Below are 21,669 nucleotides of genomic sequence, written 5' to 3'. Positions count from 1 at the left end.
AGAAATGGGAGAGGCCATGGGATATTCCCCATGGGATCTCTGCAGTTGTTGGAGGACACAGCCTCCTTTTCATCCCAATTCTCCTGGCCACATCTCCCTCTCCCTTTCCCCACTGGCTGAAGTACTGGAGAGGTGCAGACTTCCCAGTCTACCTACGACATACCCCGTTCATATGCACCCCAGTATTGTATAGCAAACGATATTCACGGCTCTGTTAAGTCTTTGTTGTTCTTCGGGAAGTTCATGAATTGAGCAGGACCTTGGCTGCGCAGCAGTCTGTGTCATCAATTGATAACATTTCCTGAAACCAATGGCTTCTCCTGTCACTTCCTTATGTACAGGTGCCTGGCCGTATCTCGGAGCAGATTCACAGCATCTGTTTGTAAAGACACTTTCCTCTTGTTCCTTTCATGGGGGTCCCCCGTTTTCGGGACATCCCCCCTGGAGCAGGGTGTCCCCTCTTTGCTGCAGCCCCAGCCCTCAGGCAGAGCTCAGCCAATCAGAGCGCACGGCGCTGATGACTCACCAGTTGCCAGGCAGACTCGCAGCTCCCAGCGTTCCCCACCTGGACCCCACCTGCGCCCCCCCCTCGGCCCCATCGCCCCCGCGAGGGGAATTTGGGGAGGTGGGAGTGGGGCAGCGCCAAGGCCGGCCCCCCCCCGCGCTCTCCTGGCGGGAGCGGCTGCAGTGGGGACCGAGTGCGGGCGGAAGCGGCCGAGAGCCCAGCGCTGCCCCAGCCCGACCTGCCCCAGCTCCATCCCTGCTGCCCCTGCGCTGGGATGCTGTGGGTTTGGGGGGAAGAGGGAGCCGGCAGTGGGTGCTGGGCCTGGGGGCAGAAGGAGAAGGGAAGGAGAAGCAGGGTTGAGGAACAAAATGGTCAAAGGATGGGCGTGGCAGGAGAAGGTGGGATTGTGCAGGAGAAGGAGGAATAGCAGGAGGAAGAGGAGTGTGAGGAAGAGCAGAGACACAGGAGGAAGAGGAGCAGAAACAGGAAGCAGCACAAGGTTCCGCCCCTGCCTGTGTCTGCAGCCTCCCCCCAGCCCCAGGAGCGCTGCTCCCCCCACATGCAGCAGGTGACTGTGGAGGGGGATCCAGGATTTTCACGGGGTGAATCTTGGTGTTTCTGAGCTTGCTTGGGCTAAATATTGTTGCTTTGGTTTTATGTGGCAGCTGAATCTTTATCTTTTGAAGGAGGTTTTTGCTGAATTTTGAGGTGTGGGGATTTTTTTATCTGTGTCTTGAATTTTGCAGTATTTCTGGGGTGAATCTTGTTGTTTTGGAGGTTCTCACAGACACAAGATGCCCAGTGATTTCCTGAGATCAAGTGGGACAAGGAGGAACCTCCAGTCCAAGGTGCTCTCCTCTTGTTTTTTCCCCAAACCAGGATTTGTCATTCTCAGGGTGTGGCTGGATGGAGGAGGAGGAAAAGCCCCGGAGATCCTGCAGGAGGAGGGGCTGCAAACCCATACCAGGGAGCTGCAGGGAGGAAGGAGCCCCCCTGAGCCAGGAAGGCGGCCAGAGATCCAGCCGGATATCGGGGCTGGTGGAGAAGCCTCATGGCAGGGAGAAACCTCACAAGTGCTTGGAATGTGGGCAGGGTTTCAGCCGGAGCTCCCACCTGATCCGGCACCAGAGAATCCACACTGGGGAACAGCCCTACGAGTGTGAGGAGTGTGGGAAGGGTTTCAGCCAGAGCTCCCACCTGATCCAGCACCAGAGGATCCACACTGGGGAACAGCCCTACGAGTGTGGGGAGTGTGGGAAGAGCTTCAGACACTGCTCCAGCCTTATCCGGCATCAGAGGATCCACACTGGGGAGTGGCCATACGAGTGCTTGGAATGTGGGCAGGGCTACAGCCACATCTCCAAACTGATCGAGCACCAGAGGATCCACACTGGGGAACGGCCCTACGAGTGTGGGGAGTGTGGGAAGGGATTCAGCCGGAGCTCCAACCTGATCCAGCACCAGGTGATCCACTCTGGGAAACGGCCCTACGAGTGTGGGGAGTGTGGGAAGAGCTTTGGCCAGAACTCTATCCTGAGAACACACCAGCGCATCCACACTGGGGAGAGGCCTTACGAGTGTCCCCAGTGTGGGAAGAGGTTTCACACCAGCTCCACTCTCCTCTTACATGAGCGGATTCACACAGATGAGAGGCCCTTCCGCTGCCCCGACTGCGGGAAGGGCTTCAACCGCAACTCCAACCTCACCTTGCACCGGCGCATCCACAGCGGGGAGAGGCCCTACGAGTGTGGGGAGTGTGGGAAGAGCTTCTCACAGAGCTCTCACTTGACCCAACACCAACGGAGGCACCAGTAAGGGAAGCCCTGAAATAGTGTAAAAATTTAACAGGGTAGAAATCCCTTTGGACTTAGGTAAAATGTTCTTCTTTGTGCTTGCAAACATAAGTAAAATATGCTGTTTAGTCTAGTAACTGGAGCACAAGCAAAACTGCCCCAGCTAAAGAGAAAGAATGCAAATTTGTATGCTAAAGAGATAAGAAAGACTCCTCCAACCTGGAAACAGACATCGCAGAGTGACCCAGGAGTTCTCTCTGTACTTTCTGACAAAAAGTGAGTACAACTGTAACTAGCTGTATGTGTAAGGCAAAATCAGAAGAATGAATATGCATGAACGTATTGTGAAATTCTATGAATATGTAAATTAGCTAGAGTAATAAAAAAGAATCCGGAGTTTTCAGGAACATGCATGGCCATTGAAGGGAAAAGCCTGGCGTGCGCGCGGTGCTGAAATACGTACCAAATCTGACAAATCTATCAGAATTGTAAGCTTTTCATTTTTCGCATCAATTCTCCCAGCGAGTGCCCCGAGTGAAAGAAGAGCTTTGAGTGAGGGAAGAGAGTGAGGGAAGAGCTTGCAGTGAGGGAAGAGAGTGAGGGAAGAGCTTGGAGTGAGGGAAGACAGTGAGGGAAGAGAGTGAGGGAAGAGCTTTGTGGGCTGCTCCAGCTCCATCCCCCATGGGAGGCTCCGGGCTGGATGATCCCCAGTGACCCCCGTTGGGCAGAGCCCTGGTGCCCCCGAATGGGGAATAAAACAGAGAGGAAAACAATGGAGCTGATAAAGGGGCCGAGATCTGAGGCCTGACTGAGCAGAAACTGTGGGAGACACAGACACAGTTTAAGTCTCCCTGGGCAAGAAGTGACCAAGCAACCTGTTGTGAGACTTTGTGATAAGATAATGTTCCCAGGTGCCGTGATGTCATGAAGAATGTGTAACCAATGGGAAATTGTTAGCAAACATCGAGCCCTGTCTGAGCACCACACAAGTAAAACCCTGTATAAACACCTGGTACCCTCAATGAAATTGGCTTCTGGTCTAAACTCGGCTGTCCCCGTCTCTCCATCGTGGATAAGCCCTGTTGTGGGTGATCCCCGTTGGGTGGGGGGAAGGTGTTGGAGGGATTTCTTTCCCTTCTCCTTGTGCTGCTGTGTTTGGTTGGTAATAAATTCCCTCCGTGTGCCCAGGCTGGGTCTGTTGTCCCCGTGCCGGTGCTCGGGGCGGGATCTCTGCCGTTGCTTCTCTCCAGTCCCGGGCCTCTCCTCAGCCAATGAGAGAACGCAAAGGACAAGAGTCAGCCAATCAGAGCGAGCGGGGCTGATGACTCACGAGTTGCCGGGCAGACCCGCAGCACCCAGTGTTCCCCACCTGGACCCCACCCTCCCTGCCCAGTCCCGGCCCCCGCGTGGGGTCCCCCCAAGTCCTTCCCCACTGCCCCCCATAACCTGGGCTGGGTTTAACTGGGAAGCTTTACTGGGAAGACTGGGAGCAGGCGGGCAGGGGCAGAGTGACAGCAGGGTTGGGGAGACACACGACCCCCCCAAAATCAGCGTGGGGATGGAGCGGGGGGTCCCGGCCGGGCCCGAGACCACGGGGAGGGGCTGCAGCCGGCGGCGGCTCAGGAGCTCTGTGTGCAGAGAAAAGGGGGTGACGCCGGGCTGGGGGCCCCGGGGAAGGAGCACACACGCTCCTAGAAGCTGAGCCCCAGCGCCAGGAAGACGAAGCCTAACTCGGAGCCCCCGATCCCTGCCAGCATCTTGCTGTGGGCGGCATCCAGTGGCATCTCTGGGGGCTCTGCAGGGGTATGGACCCCCCAAAACCTCTCAGACACGCCAAACCCTGTCCCAGTTCCTTCCCAGCCTCACCAGGACTCACCCTGACCCCTCCATGTCTCTTCCCAGCACAACCAACCTCATCCCAACCTCTGCTTTTCCATCCCCAATCTCCTTCCAGCTCCTCTAGACTCACTCCAATCCTTCCCAGTCACACCCAGCACCTCCAAACTCCCTCCCAGTGTCCAGCAGGACCGCCAGAACCCCATCCCACCCTCCCCAGCATCCTTGAAATCACTTCTCAGCCCTTCCACACCTCCAAGCCCCTCTCCCAGCTGAAACCAGGCTGTCTCCAACTCCCTCCCAGTTGCTCCCAGCACATCCCAGTGGCTCTGGCAGCGCCCCCAATTCCTCCCCTGTGCCCCAGTGCCGGCTCAGGGGGTGCTCCAGGCTGATGTGCTCCACCTGGCAGCTGCAGGTGAGCCCGCGCCAGGGGGGTGTTCCAGCAGCACCAGGAGCTGGTAGGTCCAGTCCTTGTTGGGGACCATGTCAGTGGCCACCACAGAGAGCTCCTGCTGGCCCTGGAACCACCTCAGCTGGGTGTGGGCAGGCTAGAAATCCATCACGGAGCAGCCCCGGGCTGGGAGCTCGAGGGCACCAGCGAGATGGATACGCTGGGGGACATTGGGAGACAGCGGGAACAGACTGGGATCAGCTGGGGAAAACTGGGAGAGAGAGGGGAGGGGTGGGGTGGCCCTTGGGAGGGATTGGGAATGGACTGGGAAGGACTGGGGTGGCACTCAGAGAGATGGGAGGGGATGGGGGGCACTGGGAGGGAGGATGGAGGTCTAGGAGTGAACTGGGAATGAACTGGGAATGGACTAGGAGGGATTGGGGCGGCACTGGGAGGAACTGGGAACGAAGCGCGCGGCACTGGGAGGCCGAGTCCAGTGCGGGGCACTCGGCGCTGCGGGTCTGCCTGGCAACTGATGAGTCATCAGAGACACGCGCTCTGATTGGCTGAGAGGCGGCAGCACCACGCTAGGCTGAGATGGACAGCCGGGAGGCACTGGGAGAGACTGGGATGGACTGGGAGAGCCACGGGGGTCAGTGGCAGGGACACAAGGTCTCGGGGATGGGCACAAGGAGGGCTGAGGGCTCTGGGCCGATCCCAGGGAGGTTTTGAGGGGCTCCAGGGTCATTGCCAGGGCAGGGCCCGAGGGGACACGCTCTGCCCCGCGCTCACCTCGGCGCTCCGTGAGGAACGGGCTGAGATACTCGTGGTTGTACCGGCACAGCCAGTCCGCCGCAGCCCTTTTTTGCTCCATAACGTCTGGGTCGCTGTTCCAATACCTGGCTGCTGTCTCCCCATAGGGGGTGAACCGCAAAAAGTGCCCCACGTCGCAGTCGAACATCGCGTACTGCTCCCGATTGTAGATGAACCTGCTCAGGTACCTCACCTTCTCCGTGCCGTTCATGAAGTGACATTCGGACTTTCCCACGTACTGGAACACCCCTGTGTGTGCAGGACACAGGTCCGGGGGTGCCCCCCCAGCAGCCCCAGAGCTCCGGGATCCACCCCGGATCCCCACTCCGCACCCCCTGTGCCCCAAGGCCGCCATGGATCCCTCCTGCCCGAGCTGCCACTTCCTCTTTTCCACGCTTCCACACTTCCCCTTTCACATCCTCTCCCCTCCGACTTTCAGCCTCTCCCCAGATGAGTTTTGGTGTGCCATTTACTCCTTTTCCTCTTTCCCAACCTTTTAAACACAATTTCCGAAAAGCCCAGCCCCCCTTCCCGCTCAGTTTTGGGGTCCTACTCTCCCTTTTTCCCCACTTTCCCACCCTCTCCCACCCCTTCCTCACCTGCCCCCAATCCTCAGCCCCTCCCGCTCTTCCTTTCGGGGTCCCCTCCTCCTCCTGCCCCTGCAATTTCGGGCTCCCACCGCCCCCTTTTCCCCATTCTCCCCCCTGTCCCACCGCCTCCCGCCCCCCCCGCTCTCCCGAGAGCTCCGCGCCCGCAGCCGGGAGGGCTCCCAGCACCACCAGTGCCACCAGTACGGCCCCAGCTGCCGCCACTCGCCCCATGGCCAGCGCCGCCCAGGGAGCACCAGCCCCAGAGCGGCCGCGCTGCGCTGGCAGCACCAGTCCGGAGCAGCGCGGGCTCAGCAGCGCCGCGCGCTCTCATTGGCTCCGAGCACTTTTGGGCACCGATTGCCGAGGCTCTGCCACACAACCGATGACTCCTCAACTCCTCGCGCTCCCATTGGCTGCAGCGCGTTTTGGCTGCGTTTGGATTGGCTGAGCGGTTCCGGGACGCTGCAGCCCCGGCTGGGGCTTTTCCAGGCACGGGGAGCCTTGGGGCGCTGCGCAGCTGGGAGCTCAGCTGTGCCCAGAAATGTGTGCCCGGCTGCGCGGGGTCTCAGGGGTGCCCGTGGCGAGGGGTGACGCTGGCCCCATGCCAGGCACCCCCCAGAGCCGCTCTGTCCCTGCCCCCCGCAGCCGCACAGGGGCAGCAAATAGAACCGAGGGTTCCTGCCTGGGGACAAGGAGCGGGAGAGATCCCTCAGCAAATCCGGCACGGGCACAACAGACCCGGCCCGGGGACAGGGAGGGAATTTATTACCAACCAAATCACACCAGGACAAGCAGAGGGGAAAGAAATCTCTCCAACACCTTCCCCCCACCCAACCAGGATCACCCAGAACGGAGTCACCGGGGCTCTGCCCAACGGGGCTCACTGGGGATCATCCAACGTGGATCCTCCCATGGGGGATGGAGCTGGAGCAGCGCACGAAGCTCTTCCTGCACTCGGGACACTCACAGGGCCTCTCCCTGGTGTGGAAGTACTGGTGAGGGACAATCTCTGAATTCCACCTGAAGCTCTTCTGACATTCCAAGCACTCATAGGGCCGTTCCCCAGTGTGGATCCTGTGGTGCTTGGTGAGGTCAGAGGTCCCACTGAAGCTCTCCCCACACTCCCCACACTTACAGGGCCTCTCCCCAGTGTGGGTATTCTGGTGTTCCATCAGGGTGGAGCTGCTGCTGAAACCCTGCCCACATTCCAAGCACTTGTGTGGCTTCTCCCTGCCATGAGCCTTCTCCACCAGCTCCGAGCTCCAGATGGATCTCCGGCCACCTTCCTGGCTCAGGGCGGGGAGCTCTTTCCTCCCTGCAGCTCCCTGGGCTGGATTTGCAGCCCCTCCTCCAGCAGGATCTTCGCGGCTTTTCCTCCTTCTCCATCCAGCCACACCCTGGGAATGACAAATCCTGCTTTGGGGAAAACCAAGGTGGGAGCGCACTGGAATAGAGGCTCCTCACTGCCCAAGTCCACCCCTAGAACTCAGCAGGAGTCTTGTGTCCATGGAAATCTCCACTATATCAAGGTTCAGCCCAAAACAACTGTCCCAGGACTTCCCGATCTCTGATCTCTCCACTTTTGGCGTTCCAGAGGTTTCCTTTCCCTGGGGTGATGGGGGTCCAATGGCTCCAGGGGCTCCCCCTTCTCCAGTGTCCTGCTTAGGGATGATCCAAGAGCTTCTGGGAGTCCATGTGGTCCCTTCTGCCCTGATGATCTACTTTGAGGTCCCAGGGGTCCCAGGGGTCCCTCCTCTCCAGGCTCCCCCCCTTTCCAGCCAGCCGGGGTTCCCCCAGCTCCAGGATCACCCCTCTGTTCTCTCCCCACTCCGGGGGTCCCAGGGGTTCCTCTCCTCTGCTCCCCCGGGGGTCCCCAGGACCAATGTCCACCCCCTGGTGACCCTGGGCAATGGCCACGTGGACTCCCAAAGATCCCCCCAAGGGGCTCAGCTCTGGGGTCCTGCAAGATCCAAACCTACACACACACACACAGAAAAAAAAACCCCACCCATCCCAGGGTTTATTTGGGCCTCCCAGACGATATTTGGGGCTCAATTCCACAATCTGCAAGCTCCAAACACACCCCAATTAAAAAAAAAAAAACTCTCAGGGACCCCCCGACAGATTTGGGATGAGCTCCCCCTCCCCTCTCACCTGCAGGATGAGCTGGGGGCGATGGTCCCGGGGCCAAGGGTGCTGCGGCCACAGGGGGCACTGGAACCTCCTGTTTCTCCTCCTTTTCCTGCTCCTGCTCCTCCTCTTCCTGCTCCTCCTTTTCCTCTCTCCCTCCTCCTCCTCCTTCCTCATCCCACCTCCTGCCCAGTTCCTGCCTTCTCTATATTTAAAGTGGAGAACCTTGCTTGTTTTTAGAACGAGAACAAAGATCCCAGAGGGAACACGGCTTGCTGGTTTTAGCCAGAAGTGTCAGTGACTAAAGGTCATGTTTCCTCTGCTTTGGTGCCGTCCTTGTTCCTCCTCAGTGTTCAGGCTGGGCTATGGGGTGTCCTTGTTTGCTGCATTTTCAGAGCTCCTCCTGGATCCTTTGTGTGAAAAATGCAGATTATATGGCTCTACGCAGATATTTACTATATGTATTATGCTAGGTTGGAAAGTTATGCTGTAGTAACATTTTAATAATATAGTAAATGTAGTTTTGTAATTGAAATTAAGCTTTAGTAGTTAAAATAGAAAATATGTGTGTGTGGTATTCTTTTTGCTCAAGAGAAGGAGAAGATAATCAAGAAATTCTTCACACAGAGATAACAATTACAAAAACCCCTAAATCTTCCAGAGGAAAGGAATTTATGGCTTTCTTTATCAACAAAAAAACCGAACTTCTCCAAACTCGACTTAGACTTCAAGGCGCCTGGGATTAACAGGAATTCCTCAACAAGTACCGGACGAACTTCTTGTTTTAAATAAATATATGCATATTCATGAAGTGATTTGTGTATGCAACACGTTACCCCTCTTAAGGACGGAATTCTTTTTTATCGGGGTCCTTCTCCTGGCTCACTTTTGTCCAGAGAGAGGTACCCAGCCCGGGCTGTAACTTTTTGCTGTTATTGTCTCTTTAATTGTCCTAACTCTAATTGTTTAATCTTTAGTACTTTACTTGTATTAATTTTTTTTCAATTTATTTTTATTAAACCTTTATAAATTTTAAAAACCAAGTGATTGGCGTTTATAACACTTTGGGCAACAGGCTGTGCCCTGGGAGGGTTCTTTGTGCTCCTTTGTGACACAGGAGAACCTTCCAGGCGGTTTCTGCGTGAGCTGCTGCTGTGATGTCACAGGAGCACTGCCACGTCCCCGAGGTGTTCCCGTTGCTGTGGCACACGGAGGCCTCAGTGTCCAGAGTGGCTCTGGGCACTGCTCATTGCCGGAGGATCCTCCTGCCCGAGGCATTCTCAGCAGCCAGCCCAGCCCTGACGGGTGTCCTTCTGTGCTTGCAGGGCTACAGTCTGCAGACGTGTGCAGCGCAGCCAAAATGATCCAGCACGTGGCTGCTGCAGTTTGCACGCTGTACTCTGTGGCATATGCGGGGTATTTTTTAACCCACTTGGCACGTAAGTCGAGGTTTTCCCCCGATGCTGTGGCTCTGGGCTTGCTGTGTGCTTGCTGTTCTTCCTCTGGGCCTGAGCTGACTTTGGAACCAAATTGCCATGAAGACACCATTGCTTTGGGAGAGCTCCTGGCAGCAGCTGCAGCTGGAAAAAGGGGTGTCTGCAGCCAGCGGGGCGTGCACAGCATTTGCAATGAGCCCTGGGGGGTTCTGTTCCCTCAAGCGGGGAGTCTGTGGCAGCAGAGCCTGGAACTGCCTGTCCAGCCAAGAGCTGACCCAGCCCAGTATTTTGTGCTGTTCTCTTGCTGTGTGAAGGGACTGTGGCTCCTGGAGGGACGCTGTGAAAGCAAAATGCTCTCTCGGGGTTGCCTTGCTCCGGGGCATTTCCCACCACAGGCAGTTTTTTTCCTGACAGCATCTGGTTCATGTTCCCTCTCCCGTTGCAGGGCACCTCATGAGTGGATCCCGAGCAGCTCCTCCTTCGGTGAGTGGGAAAGGAACCTTTGGTGTTTGGAATTGTGTAGCAAGTTGTGAGCTCGGCATGTGGCAGCCGAGTGCCAACCTGGGAGGCTGAAGGAAAGTTCCTGCCAGTGTCCTTGCAGCAGCAAAGGGATCCCTGGGAGTTTTCTCCTTTTCTGCTGAAGAGCTTTTGAAGAGCTGCAGGTCTGGTTTTGCAGGCAGAGCATTGCTTGCTGGCTTTAGCCATGGTGGAATATCGAATTCCCAAGAATAAGGGGCAATGTGGACTTTAGCCCATTGTTAGTTTGAACAGCTCCGAACCCAATTTCTGCTTAGTGCAGCTGGATGTGCAGCTGAGGGTAAATAAGGTGATAACTGAGACAGAACTTCCCGTCCCTCATGCTGCCGTCTGTCCACAGGGCACAAAAGCAGCACCAGCACCTCCTCCGGCTCCCTCTGCTTCCAAAGAGGAGGCCAAAGAGGAGGAAGGCAGCAGTGAGCTTCCCGCTGTTCCGGGGGACGATGGTGAACGTCCCTCAGTGCCGGGAGATGACAGTGAACTTCCCGCTGCTCTGGGAGACGAGGGCGAACATCCCGCACTGTGGGAACACAACGGCGAGGCTCCCGCGGTGTGGGACAAGGACAGTGGACATCTCCTGGCGTGGGAGGAGGGCAGAGAACATCCTGCGTCTTGGGAAGAGGAGGGTGAACTTCTCCCAGCATGGGAAGCGGACAGTGAACGTCCCCTGGTTTGGAAAGACGATGGCGAACCTGCAGCGTTTTGGGAAGAGGACGGAGAAGCTCCCTGTGCTTGGGAAGAGGACACTGAACCTCCCTCGGCTGTGGGATCCTGGGCTGAACATTCTGACAGCAGCACAGCCCTGCAGCCAGAGGGGAGAGGGGAGTGGTGCCTGATGCAGCTGAGTACGTCTGCTCTGTTCCTGTGTGCCAGAGCAGGGTGCTGTGTGTGTGTCTCGGCATCAGCTGCACCCAGTGCTGCTCTGCAGCTGAATGTGCCAGGGTCATTTCTTGTCCTTCCCCAGCTGAGACCAAGGGGCTGACGGCCCCAGGGAGGGGGGCTGCATTCTGGCTCTGCTGCAAGGCGGGGTCTCACTCTGGGAGGGAGCGTCTTCCACGTGGTTTCTTTCAGGGAACACCGTGAGCCTGGCGGAGCCTGCCGAGAAATACCTGGAAGTGGAGCAGATTGGCCAAGGGTAAGTGCACGGCAGTTACTTCTGCAAAGGCAGGCCCAGGTGTTGTGCTGGTGCAGGATCAAGTGAGAAGTCAGGAGAGCTCCAAACACCTCCAGACACTGGGGCGCCATCCTGCTGTCCCTCAGTCCTGATCAGAATTGATACCTGTGCTCAGAAGGCACCGTCAAAGGCCCCTGAGGCTGGCAGTGTCCTGCCTGCAGCAAGGAGCAGGACCTGGAAGATCTTCTGTCCCTGGAATTGGATTGCCTAAAAGAGCCACTCACCATCTGGTGACTGTCAGAAAACAGTTCCCAAGGAGATTTATTTTAATATTTTGCTTCAAAAAATATCCTCCGGTCAGGATTATCAACCTAATGGTTTAGAAACAGAAACCAGAGCTGAAGTAATAAGTGCTCTATTCTAGCACAGGTAGTAGAGCCCAGACATTCAGTAACAGACACAGAGCTGATGCACTCTGGGGGAAAATGCATCACCTGCCTGATGGCAGGGCCCTTGTGGATCCTGCAGGTCTTAGGCAGGAAATGGAAAAGGATGGAATGCATTCTTTTCCAGTTCTTTAGACACCCATTGCTCACTTCAGGTTTTGAACTAAAGCAGTGCAGCATGGACATTTGGGATTTGCTCCAGCCCAATTCCTTGGTGTCGGGTCTCAGTTTTCTCTGGCACACCTTGCATGGCAGAGGGCTGGTGGCTGCTGCGCTGTTGTTGGAAGGGTCGATGCCCCCAGGTGTTTGTGAATGCTGCAGGCAGCAGAGATCTCCTGTCTGGGCTGGCTTTCACTGCCAGGGCCTAAAGCGCTGCTTCTTTCTTCTCTGCTGTTTTGTCTCCAGGGCTTTCGGAACCGTTTCGAAAGGACTCGACAGGGCCACTGGAGGAGAGGTCAGTGTCAACACGCCCAGCACGTCTGGCAGCTCTCCAGGGCTCTCCCCTCTGCTGGGAGCTGTGGCTGCAGCTTTGGGGGCCAGCAGAGCTTTCCTGCACAGGCTGCTCCTCTGCAGGCAGAGCCGTGTCAGCCTGCAGAGCACAGCTGGGACAGACTTGGTCCTTCTGAAGTGCCCAAAGGAATGCAAGGAGGGCAATGGATGTGTGTGTTTGCTTTGTTGTGCAATCCCAACTAGAGCAGTTGCATCTGAAATCATGACCCAATCCCGAAGAACTGCTAAAGGGTTCCCGGCTGTTTTGCTCTGTTTGCACAGAACCAGAATTACCTCCTGCTTGCAGAATGTGTTTGAATAATAATGAGAGTGTTGAGGCCATTTGAGAAGACTGTAGGTGCAGAGAATGTGGTTAGAGCTTGGAGGCTGACAGCTATGGGGCCATTTCTGCAGAGCCTGCAAGGCCAAATGTCTCTGGCCATGTGTCCTGTAAGCAGCCCCCAGCGAGCAGAGCAATGGGCTGTGGGAATGGCACTTGCTGAGCTCTGGTGTCCCATCCCAAGGCAGTTTGGCACAGCCCGGCTCCGTAGCCCCAAAAAGACTCGCTCTGTGTTTGCTGCGGCCTCCTGCCACCGACTCCTCCAGTTAAAGGTCTGCAATGTCCCTTCAGGTGGCCATAAAGAAAATGAGTCTGAGAGGGCAGAACAGGGAACGAGCTGTGAATGAGCTCCTGTTCCTGAAGGACAAGAAGAACCCCAACATTGTCAGCTCTTTGGACAGGTGAGTGCCTCAGGCCTTATCCCGTGCCCGGGCCCTGCCTTAACCTTTCCTGGCATCCGTAGTCTGTAGCCTGATTTGAAAATGCCTGACCCAGCCGTATCTTCCCAAAACAACAGCCTGGCAGTTCGCTCCCTCTGTGTCCTTTTGTTGCTTTGGTTTGGTTTTCCCTTCAAGCTGACCCTGTTTTCTGTGTCTTACAACAAGTGCTGATAAACCACAGCAGAAATTATTTCCCTTGGCTTCTTCTTCCCAGCCCTTTCCCATTGCTGCAGATGCCAGGAAGACCAGGTTCTTGTTCCCAGAAATGCCTCGTTTGCCCATTTGTCACTGGCCCAGCCTGTTTCTGAAGGGACTTTCTGAAAGGTTTTCTGACCCCTTTTGTCCCAAGTGCTGCCCGGCCTCCTCCCCTGGATAACCCTGGGAGCTGTGTTGCCTTGTTCTGCAGGGAAGGGTGGAACTGATGAGTTCAGAAGCTGAACCAGCTGGGGGCCAGTGTTGTGGTTCCACATTGATCTGGGCCTTTGCTAAACTGCATTTTTCACCTGCTTGCCATCTCAGGCCTCTCCTTTCTCACAGGGGTCTCCTCCTTTAGACTGTGCAGATCCCAAGGGCTGTGCAGCCTGGCAGGAATGTCTCTCCATCGGATTCTGTCCTCATTGACAAGTGACCTGGCAACAAAACTCCACTCCAGGCTCTTCCATGGGAGAATTGAGCGCTGCACATTGGTCTCCATGCCACTGCTTTCCTCTTCCAGCTTCCTTGTTGATGGAGATCTCTGGCTGGTGATGGAATACATGGATGGAGGAACTTTGCAGGACGTTGTCAGACAGACACGTATGGCTGAAGGAGAGATGGCAGCTGTCAGTCGGGAGGTGAGGGATCCTGCCTGTGACTGCCATGCCTTGGACACGATGGTCCTTCCCAGCAGGGCGTGAGAGCAGGAGTGGCTCCAGGCTCAGGGCTTTGTTTCTCTGTTGTTTTTATGAGCTGGAGAAGAAAGAGCCCCTGCAGTGAACGGCCTGCCAGCAGCACTGCACTTCTGCTCTGTTCTTGTTCTCTTTCCTGCTGTTGTGGCACTCTCTGTCTGTTTTGGATTTGATGTGCTGTTCTCAGCTTTGCCTTGAACCGTTTGCCTGGAGCTTGTCTGCACTGCACTCCTGGCCTGTCAGAGCAAAGTCGCTGCTGGCAGAATTCTAAACTGTCCTTTCTTGTGTGATATATTCCGGCCATTGGTTTTTACCCTCGTGTTTCTTGTTCTCTCTCAGTGTCTGCAGGGCCTGCATTTCCTCCATTCGAACCGGGTGATCCACAGAGATCTGAAGAGCTCCAACATCCTTCTGGGAATGGACGGCTCTGTCAAGCTGGGTGGGTGTTCCTGGCCAGGCACGGCGCTCCCGGGGTGCGGCTGTGGGGCTCCTTCCCAGTGACAGCCAGAGCCCCACAAGGGCTGCTGGGGGCACTGCCTGGCCCCTGCTGCCAGCTGAGAGCGGCTGCCCCTGCAGAGAGCTCAGGAGAGGAGCAGGCTGTCAGGGGTGCCTTTGCTCTGGGAATGGCCCTCCCAGAGGGGCAGGAGTTGGAATCTAAAGCTGCAAGGGAATCAGTAAAAGCAACTGCACGAAAGCTGAGGGTTTCTTTAAGGGTCCAGTTCAGTCCCATCTTTCCTTGGCTACAGCCCTGAGGACTTTTCCAGCTGACTTCACTGCTGCATTCTCAGCCTGAGAGCGGGGAGTCTTTGTGCTTGGTTTCCTCATTCCAGCTGCCTTTGACAGTGTTTGTTTCTGTCCTCAGCTGATTTTGGCCTCAGCGCTCAGCTCAGCCCTGAGCAGGACCAGCGCAGCTCCATGGTGGGCACTGCTCACTGGATGGCCCCAGAAGTTGTCACCAGTTCTCCTTACGGCCCCAAGGTGGACATCTGGTCCTTTGGAATTGTGACCATCGAGATGGTGGAAGGAGAACCTCCTTACTTCAGGGAAACGAGGGCCATGGTAAGAGGCCAATTCTCCCGTGGTTGCAGAGGCCTGTGTGCACAGGGTGACCCTGCACTGGGAGCAGCAGCTGGAGGTTTCTGGACATGGGGAAGGGAATTCCCAGAGGACTGGAACCTCAACACAGACACATATTCTGCAGTCTCCAGACACAATTTGCTTTGGGATTTACGTTGTTTCAGTTCTTCTGGCTGTGAGGATGACCTGAAAATGTGAAGCAAGTGCACCAGCTCTTTACAATGGCTGTGGCAGCACCAGGGTTAGGGTTTTTTGGTTGGCATAGAAAAATGAGCTGTGAGCAGCATCTCTGCCAGGGAGGAAAGTGCCCCTGGAGCTGGGGCTGGGAAGCCAGGGTCGATGTGAGCACTTGTGGGTGGGAAGGAAGCTGGCAGAGCGCTGAGTTTGCTTTTCCTGCAGGCTTGCGCTCTGATCTGGAAGAACGGGACCCCGCAGCTGCAGGAGCCCAGGCGCCTGTCGGCTCTGCTGCAGGACTTCCTCGAGTGCAGCCTGGAGCCGGACGAGGAGCGGCGCTGGTCTGCCCAGGAGCTGCTGCAGGTGAATGCCAAGCGGCTGCAGGGGAAGCAGCAGCGCCAGGGAGGGGTTTTCTTGTGGGGCCCCCTCCGATGGTCTCCGGTCTCGCTGCTTTCCACACGCAAAGCAAGCAGAAACCTCGCCTGGTTTGGCTTGGCAGGGGCCTTTCGAGGTCATCTGCACCTGGGGCCCCACAGCGAGCAGGGCCATCTTCAAGCAGCTCAGGTGGCTCAGAGCCCTGCCTGACATGAGCTTGGATTTTCCCAGGGAGGAGGCACCTCCCACATCTCTGGGCACCTTCTGTCAGTGCTTCCCCACTCTCCTGCTAAAAAATTCTGCCTCAGATCTCATCTGAGCCTGCTTCCCTCTCCTGAGTTTCAGACCATTTCCCTTTGTCCTGTTGCAACAGAGCCTGTGAGGAAGTTGACTCTGGAAAGTAACGGTTCATTTCTTTCTTTTTTCTCCTTTGGGCAGCACCCATTTTTATCATCAGCCAAGCCTCTCTCCAGCCTGACCCCTCTGATCACCGCAGCAAAGCAACTGAGGCAGCAGAGGAGGAGATGAAGCACTGGAGGACAGCGTTTAGTTACAGTAGCTAGTTAGGACAACTAGTTAGTTATGGTAGTTAGCAGTGCCAGTTAGTTATGGTAGTTAGTAGTGCTAGTTGGTTAAGGTAGTTAGGACAGCCTGTTTGTTATGGTTCTTATGACAGCCTGTTTTGCATGGCAGTTTTTTGAATAAAAACTCTCTTAAACCTCAACTCCTTTGACGTGTCCCTTCCTTCTCCCTGTGTGACTCAGCTGCCCGGAGCAATGTGAGGGGAGAGCGGGCCCAGCCTCGCCCAGAGCTGAGCCCCAGCAGAGCCCTGGCAGAGCCCAGAGCAGCCTCGGCATCTGCAGAGTCAGCCTGGAAGGAGGCACTTGGAGCCTTCTCGGCTGCACCCGACTCTTGGTTACAAACTGTGGGTGGTGGAAAATGCCACCGGCTCTGCAAGAGGGCAGAAGGGGCCCGGGGAAGGCCCAAGTGCTCCATGCAAGGGAAAAACCTGCCCTGGGTTTGTTATAAAGAACTATGTAGTTGGTGGCTTTTGCTATATTTTGTTGACTTCTGCAACTTATTCCTAATCACAACATGAAACATGAGCTGATTTTGATATAGGACAGTTTGTAATCACTTTTAACTGCTTTTGCTGTCGTACAACTTGTCGGCTCTTTGTGGCCAGTGCGCTGTCCCCTGTGTCGCTCATATCCTCAGAACATCATTCATGGATGATATTTTAGTTTGTGGACAGTGTGAAAAACATACATTATAGTTTTGGCTTTTGCAACGTATTGAAGTGGATGCTACGTGTTTTGCATTCGAATGTTAACTTTTGCAGAAGTAGCTGCAGTTGTGAAATAATAACTAATGCTTTTATTTTTGTAACTAACTGACAAGAATAACTCAGAGATATTTGTGAAACAGCTAATGTTGATTTAAAGTACTTGTGGAAGTAGCTAAAACCGTCTGCATGGCCTGATAACATTTAAGGAACGGGTGTGATGAGGACCCCTGCCGCTGACCCTTCGACTGTCAATAACTGTCGCCTGCTGATGTGGAAACCCAGGGCACTGGGAATATTTCTCTGTCTACTCTGGGGTGTCCTGACCCCCCGGGCAGCACTGACTTTGACCCTCATTCATGGAGAAAACTTCCAAAGCCTCAAGGTAAACTAGAAACCACAAAAGTGTGAAAGAGATTGTAGAGAATTGTAGAGAGTAGTGGAGTATGTCACATGGGTGAGACATTTAGGTTTTAGGATTTTTAGTATGTTATAGATGGGTTCAAGATGGAGGATATAGGGTGTCGTCTTGAGTTCCCTTCTTCTTTCTTCTTCTTCCTTTTTCTTCTTGGGTTAGGTGGTATCTTGTAATTGGGTAGAAAAATCTGCATTGCGGGTCTTTGGGGGTCAGTTATTGGGTTAGACTGGTGTTCTGGTTTGAAGAGGAAAACCAGTGAGAGACTTCAAGTCAGAAATACAATTTATTAGGAATAGAAAGAAAAAAAAAACTAAATACATGCAATAATACAAAAGGAAAGAAAACAACCACTGACAGAGTCAGAATACAACCTGACACTCTGGTGGTGGTGGGAGTCCAGACTGGAATGGCCTCAGTCTTCCCAAAGTGGCCGATGTGGTTCTGTCAGATCTTGTAGAAGGGTGTAATCTTCCTCAGAAGGTGCACTGGAGAAACCCCAGCTGTTCCCAGTGGTAAACTGCCCAGATTATATTCAGTCAGGAAATGCTTGTCTCCTCCCTCTGGGCGGAGCATCCCACAATGGGATGATGTAATTTCAACAGTCATGCAGTGACATTGAATGGGCCATTAACAACAGATATCCTCCCGGGGGAGGGAAAGATAAGAAGATAAGAGATAAGGAGCAGGTAGAAAAGGTAAGAAGATACTGCTCACAGATGGGAAATGAATAACATCTTGCATTTCAACCTGGGACAAAAGGAAAATAATTTAGGTGTCACTGCCACAGTGCCTACCCTGAAGCTCCCTGGCTTCGCTTGCCCAGCCGAGGCACAGTCAGCTGCGGGAGACACGCCCCTGTTTCTCGAGAAGATTCGGGGAGTGGCTAAGACAGAGCGCTTCTCTGTCTGCCTTGTAAGGAGGAGAGGCAGCGTCCGAGGAGATAATGAGGGAGTTGACTCAAGGCCGGGGAAAAAGTCTCAAGTTTAATCCAAGCCGACAGCCGAAAGCGCTCTCGAGGCTCTCACAATTGTCTTAAGTACCAGGATGGTGACCAGGGGGAAGGGACCCCCACCACCCAGTGGGGGGATTTGGGGGAGGGGAAGGCGGAGGGACAGACAGACACACAAACCAATGGGGGAAGTTTAAGGGAGCGACCCCTGGCCCTCGTCCACTCACTCTGCCCAAGGTGGAAGATTCTGGGAGAGTGGGATGGGGAACCAAGTGATGCACAGGGTGCCAGGGAGGGGACAGGGGAATGACTGAGCATTTTCAGGGAGATTGGCATTGAGGGAAAGGCAGGAAAGCTCAGGGGGAAACCATTGGGAGAAAACGGGGGTGAAGGGGCAAACCATTACAGAACAGTTACAGGGGTATAAAAACACAAAACAACATGTCACATCTTAATTGGATGGTGTAGTTTTTGATTAGACTCAAAATGCCTTATAACAAGAGATTGTTGGCCATTTTTGTGCTGCTTTTCCTGCACGCAGAGTCTGGTGCAGACAGTGTGATGAAGTTTTGATAAGGTAACAATAAACAGAAGCTGAAGACCAAAAAAAGTCCAATGCATCTCTAATGTCTAATTACATCATCAAATACTTGAATTCCAACTGATTTCCCAGAACTTGTTATAGCAAAAACCCCAGTGCTCTGATACTCCCTGTATAGCATAGAGAGTGCCAGCACATGTTGGAGTGGGCACAGGGATGATCCCCCCTTATTTTAGTGAAGTTTTCACAACATTCTCCATTTGCTGTTTCCCTTTGCAGCTTCACCCATTTCTGTTGCAGAGTCAGAGATCCTCACCATGGGCTCTGCCTTCAGCTGTGCAGATTCCATCTGTGCAGGCAGGCAGAGCTTGGGGTGAGGGGCAGAGGGAATCAGCCCAATTCCTGCCCCAGGCAAGAAGAGCCAGGTCCATTGTCCCCACTTTGCCCCAGCAGTGTTAATTTGCATTTCTAAAGCTCCTCTGCTGGCTGCCTGGAATGCAACTTCTCTTCCAGAGCAGCCTTCAGCAGCCTCATGTGTGCCCCCCCCACAACCTGCTGCTTTTTTTATTTTTCCTTCAAATCATCTATTTACTGTTTATGAGTGAAAGGGTCACCTGTAAATCTTTCCTTGTTTTGCAAAATGCAGCCTTAAGGTGAACGTCGAAAAATCCAGAACAAAATTTTGGTATCTCTCACACAAACATACACAAGAAAATTCCGTGGCAATTAATATTTTCTACTTCTCTTCGGAGTAAAAACTCATTCTCACATCCCTGGCCCAAACCTAACCGGCAATATTGAAGTGGGATTGCTGCAAAAAATACTCTACTGCTATAAATTTTGCACTGAAAGTGCAGGAAAAAGAAAAACTCCACCAATATGTTTAGTGTTAGGGTCAAGGCATTCCTTGATTCTGGCCAGGATCTGCAGCAGAAATCATTCCATCCCCACATAGCCCGGGTGTGCAGAGAATATCGTTCCATGACACGTGGGTTTAACTGGATTTTTCCCATACTTGATACAGTCTGAACCAATCTAAATCCATTGGTTTAATGTTCTGTAGTTTCAAGTTGTGCAGTTTTTAGTATTTGGGTTCCTGTTATACCCGGATTTCTTGGCTTCTGCTGTTCATCAGGTCGGAACTGCTGGATTTCCTTCTCAGCCTTTTCCAGAGCAGGTGTCTCCAGCTCTGCCGGGGGCAGTGTCTGGGGTAGGTGTTGGTTGCTGTTTGCTGCTGGGCGTTATCTTTGTGGGAATCTTTTGGGCCATTCCCAGAGTGTTGAGATGTTAAACTCATCTCCACTGAGTGGTGGAACATCCCTTAAAAAAACCTTAACCATTTCTTTCCCTGAGGCCAAGGCAAACCAAGGCTGAGTAGAGAAATAAAATGTTATAAATGTTAAAGTCTATGACCTGGTGTATTTTCCATCAGTGCAATCCCAGGCAGCGCAGTGTGTGAGTGTGGCTGAGACCCAGAGTGGAATTGTGCCGTTGTCTTCGCCAGCAGCTGTGGCAGTGCAGGCCCAGAAAGCACTGAAGCTGCAGCAGTGGCAGCAAGGATTGGCCCCGGTGGCTGGAGATGCCAAAGGAGGGTGCCCAGGCAGAGGATTTGAGCAGAAGATGTGTGGGCAGGCCCAGGGGCTTGCCCCGCTGTGGAGCCCTGGCTGCTGCTGCGCTGCCTTCAGTGCAGGCTCCATGGGGGCCTCCCATGCTCCTGCTGCAGGCGGGAAGTGCAAATCTCCGGGGCTTCAGAGCCCTGGAGCCCAGGCTGAGGGGTCCCCCGTGCTCAGCTGTGCTGGGGGCTGTTTCTGGCCTCAGGGACACTTGGCATGGGCCACGCCACTTGGCCACCAGTGGTGCTGCTTTGGCCTCCTTAGGCAGGGCCCGATGTCCTGCTTGGATGTTGGGAACAGCAAAGTGCCAAGGCAGGCTCTGTGCCAGCCCAGCTTCCTGTGGGAGAGATTTCACAAGAGACAGGACTCTGGCCACAGACTGCTTTAAATGTACATCCCTTATCCCCACCCTGCACTGGGTGGAGAATTACTAGGGTAAGGAATTCCCAAGATCAATTGCAAGGGAGAGAATTCAATATCAGCCCTGGGTCTGGCTCTTCTTCTTGCCAAAGCCAATGGCAAAAGCCGTACCCATGGCATCTTGGATTACAGCCCTGACTCCTTCCCAGGGGCTGTTTGGGTGGGCTCTCCCCTGCCCAGGAGGGCAATGCCTCTGCCAGGTGCTTGTGGCCGACCCCGTCCCCTGGGTGCCGGGGCCCCCTTGGGCCCTGGGGTTGATCCCTGAGGGGCTGTAGGAGCTGTGCCATGGCCTTTGCCTTCAGCTTGGCCTTCTGCTCATCCCTTCTTGCATTCAGCTGCTGTGCCTTTGTGCCCAAGTGCTCCAGGGCCTTCTTCTGCCACTCCTGCAGCCGCGCTCACTGCCTGTGGGTGCTCATCCTCTGAGAGCTGCTGAGCTTTGTGCAAAGTCTTTCCTTTCTCCAGCGACCCAAAGCAAATGCTTAATAGAAAACCCTGATCCTTCCATGTACAATCTGCATTTCCCAGACGTTGCTTTGTTTTCCTCCCTGTGCTCAGGGTCCCCTCCCCAGCCCGTATCCCAGAGCCGGTCCCTGTCCTGCCGCAGTGTCCAAAGGCGGTCCCCCCGTCGGGCAGGGCCGGCAGCTCCACGGGGCCGGGCAGCGGCCGGGGCGTCCCGCAGGCTCCTGGGGGCCGGGGGCCACTGCCGACCCTGCCCGGGGCTGGTGGGGTCAGGCAGCGCCCGGCGCTGAGCCCCGGCTGCCCCACAGCCCCGGCCCGGCCCCACAGCTCCCCACAGGCCACCAGCCCGTGCTCCCGGTCCCACACCTCTGCGCCCGGTGCTGCCGCTGCCCACCACAGAGAAACCCCCTGACATCCTGACCTCCTTCTTTTCCTCTCCTGGAAACCCGTAATGGAAATTATCTGGATCAGCTAGCAAATTCTGAGCATAGAACAGTGCTGAAAGACATCCCAGTCCTCTGTATTTTTCTGTTCCTTCCCTTCTCCATCATCCTTTTTCTCACCACATAGATTCCTCCTGCTGCTTCTTGCCTTCACCATATTGCTGCACA

General features: G+C 54.8%; 1 protein-coding gene and 2 pseudogenes across 1 annotated transcript in view; 1 reads left to right on the top strand and 2 right to left on the bottom strand.

The window, feature by feature from the left end:
* The window catches only part of LOC137467742 (zinc finger protein 208-like), a 181,526-nt pseudogene that overhangs the window by 6,757 nt on the left and 153,100 nt on the right, over nucleotides 1-21,669 (top strand).
* The window catches only part of LOC137467743 (zinc finger protein 850-like), a 192,088-nt gene that overhangs the window by 60,129 nt on the left and 110,290 nt on the right, over nucleotides 1-21,669 (bottom strand). The gene's annotated exons all lie outside the window — the stretch shown is intronic.
* Nucleotides 3,990-6,159, bottom strand: LOC137467758 (class II histocompatibility antigen, B-L beta chain-like; annotated as a pseudogene).

The sequence above is a fragment of the Anomalospiza imberbis genome, unplaced genomic scaffold (genome assembly GCF_031753505.1).
Source record: "Anomalospiza imberbis isolate Cuckoo-Finch-1a 21T00152 unplaced genomic scaffold, ASM3175350v1 scaffold_78, whole genome shotgun sequence".
Lineage (NCBI taxonomy): Eukaryota > Metazoa > Chordata > Aves > Passeriformes > Viduidae > Anomalospiza > Anomalospiza imberbis.
Note: the sequence above shows the minus strand (reverse complement) of the source record. Positions and strands in the feature narration are given on the sequence as shown.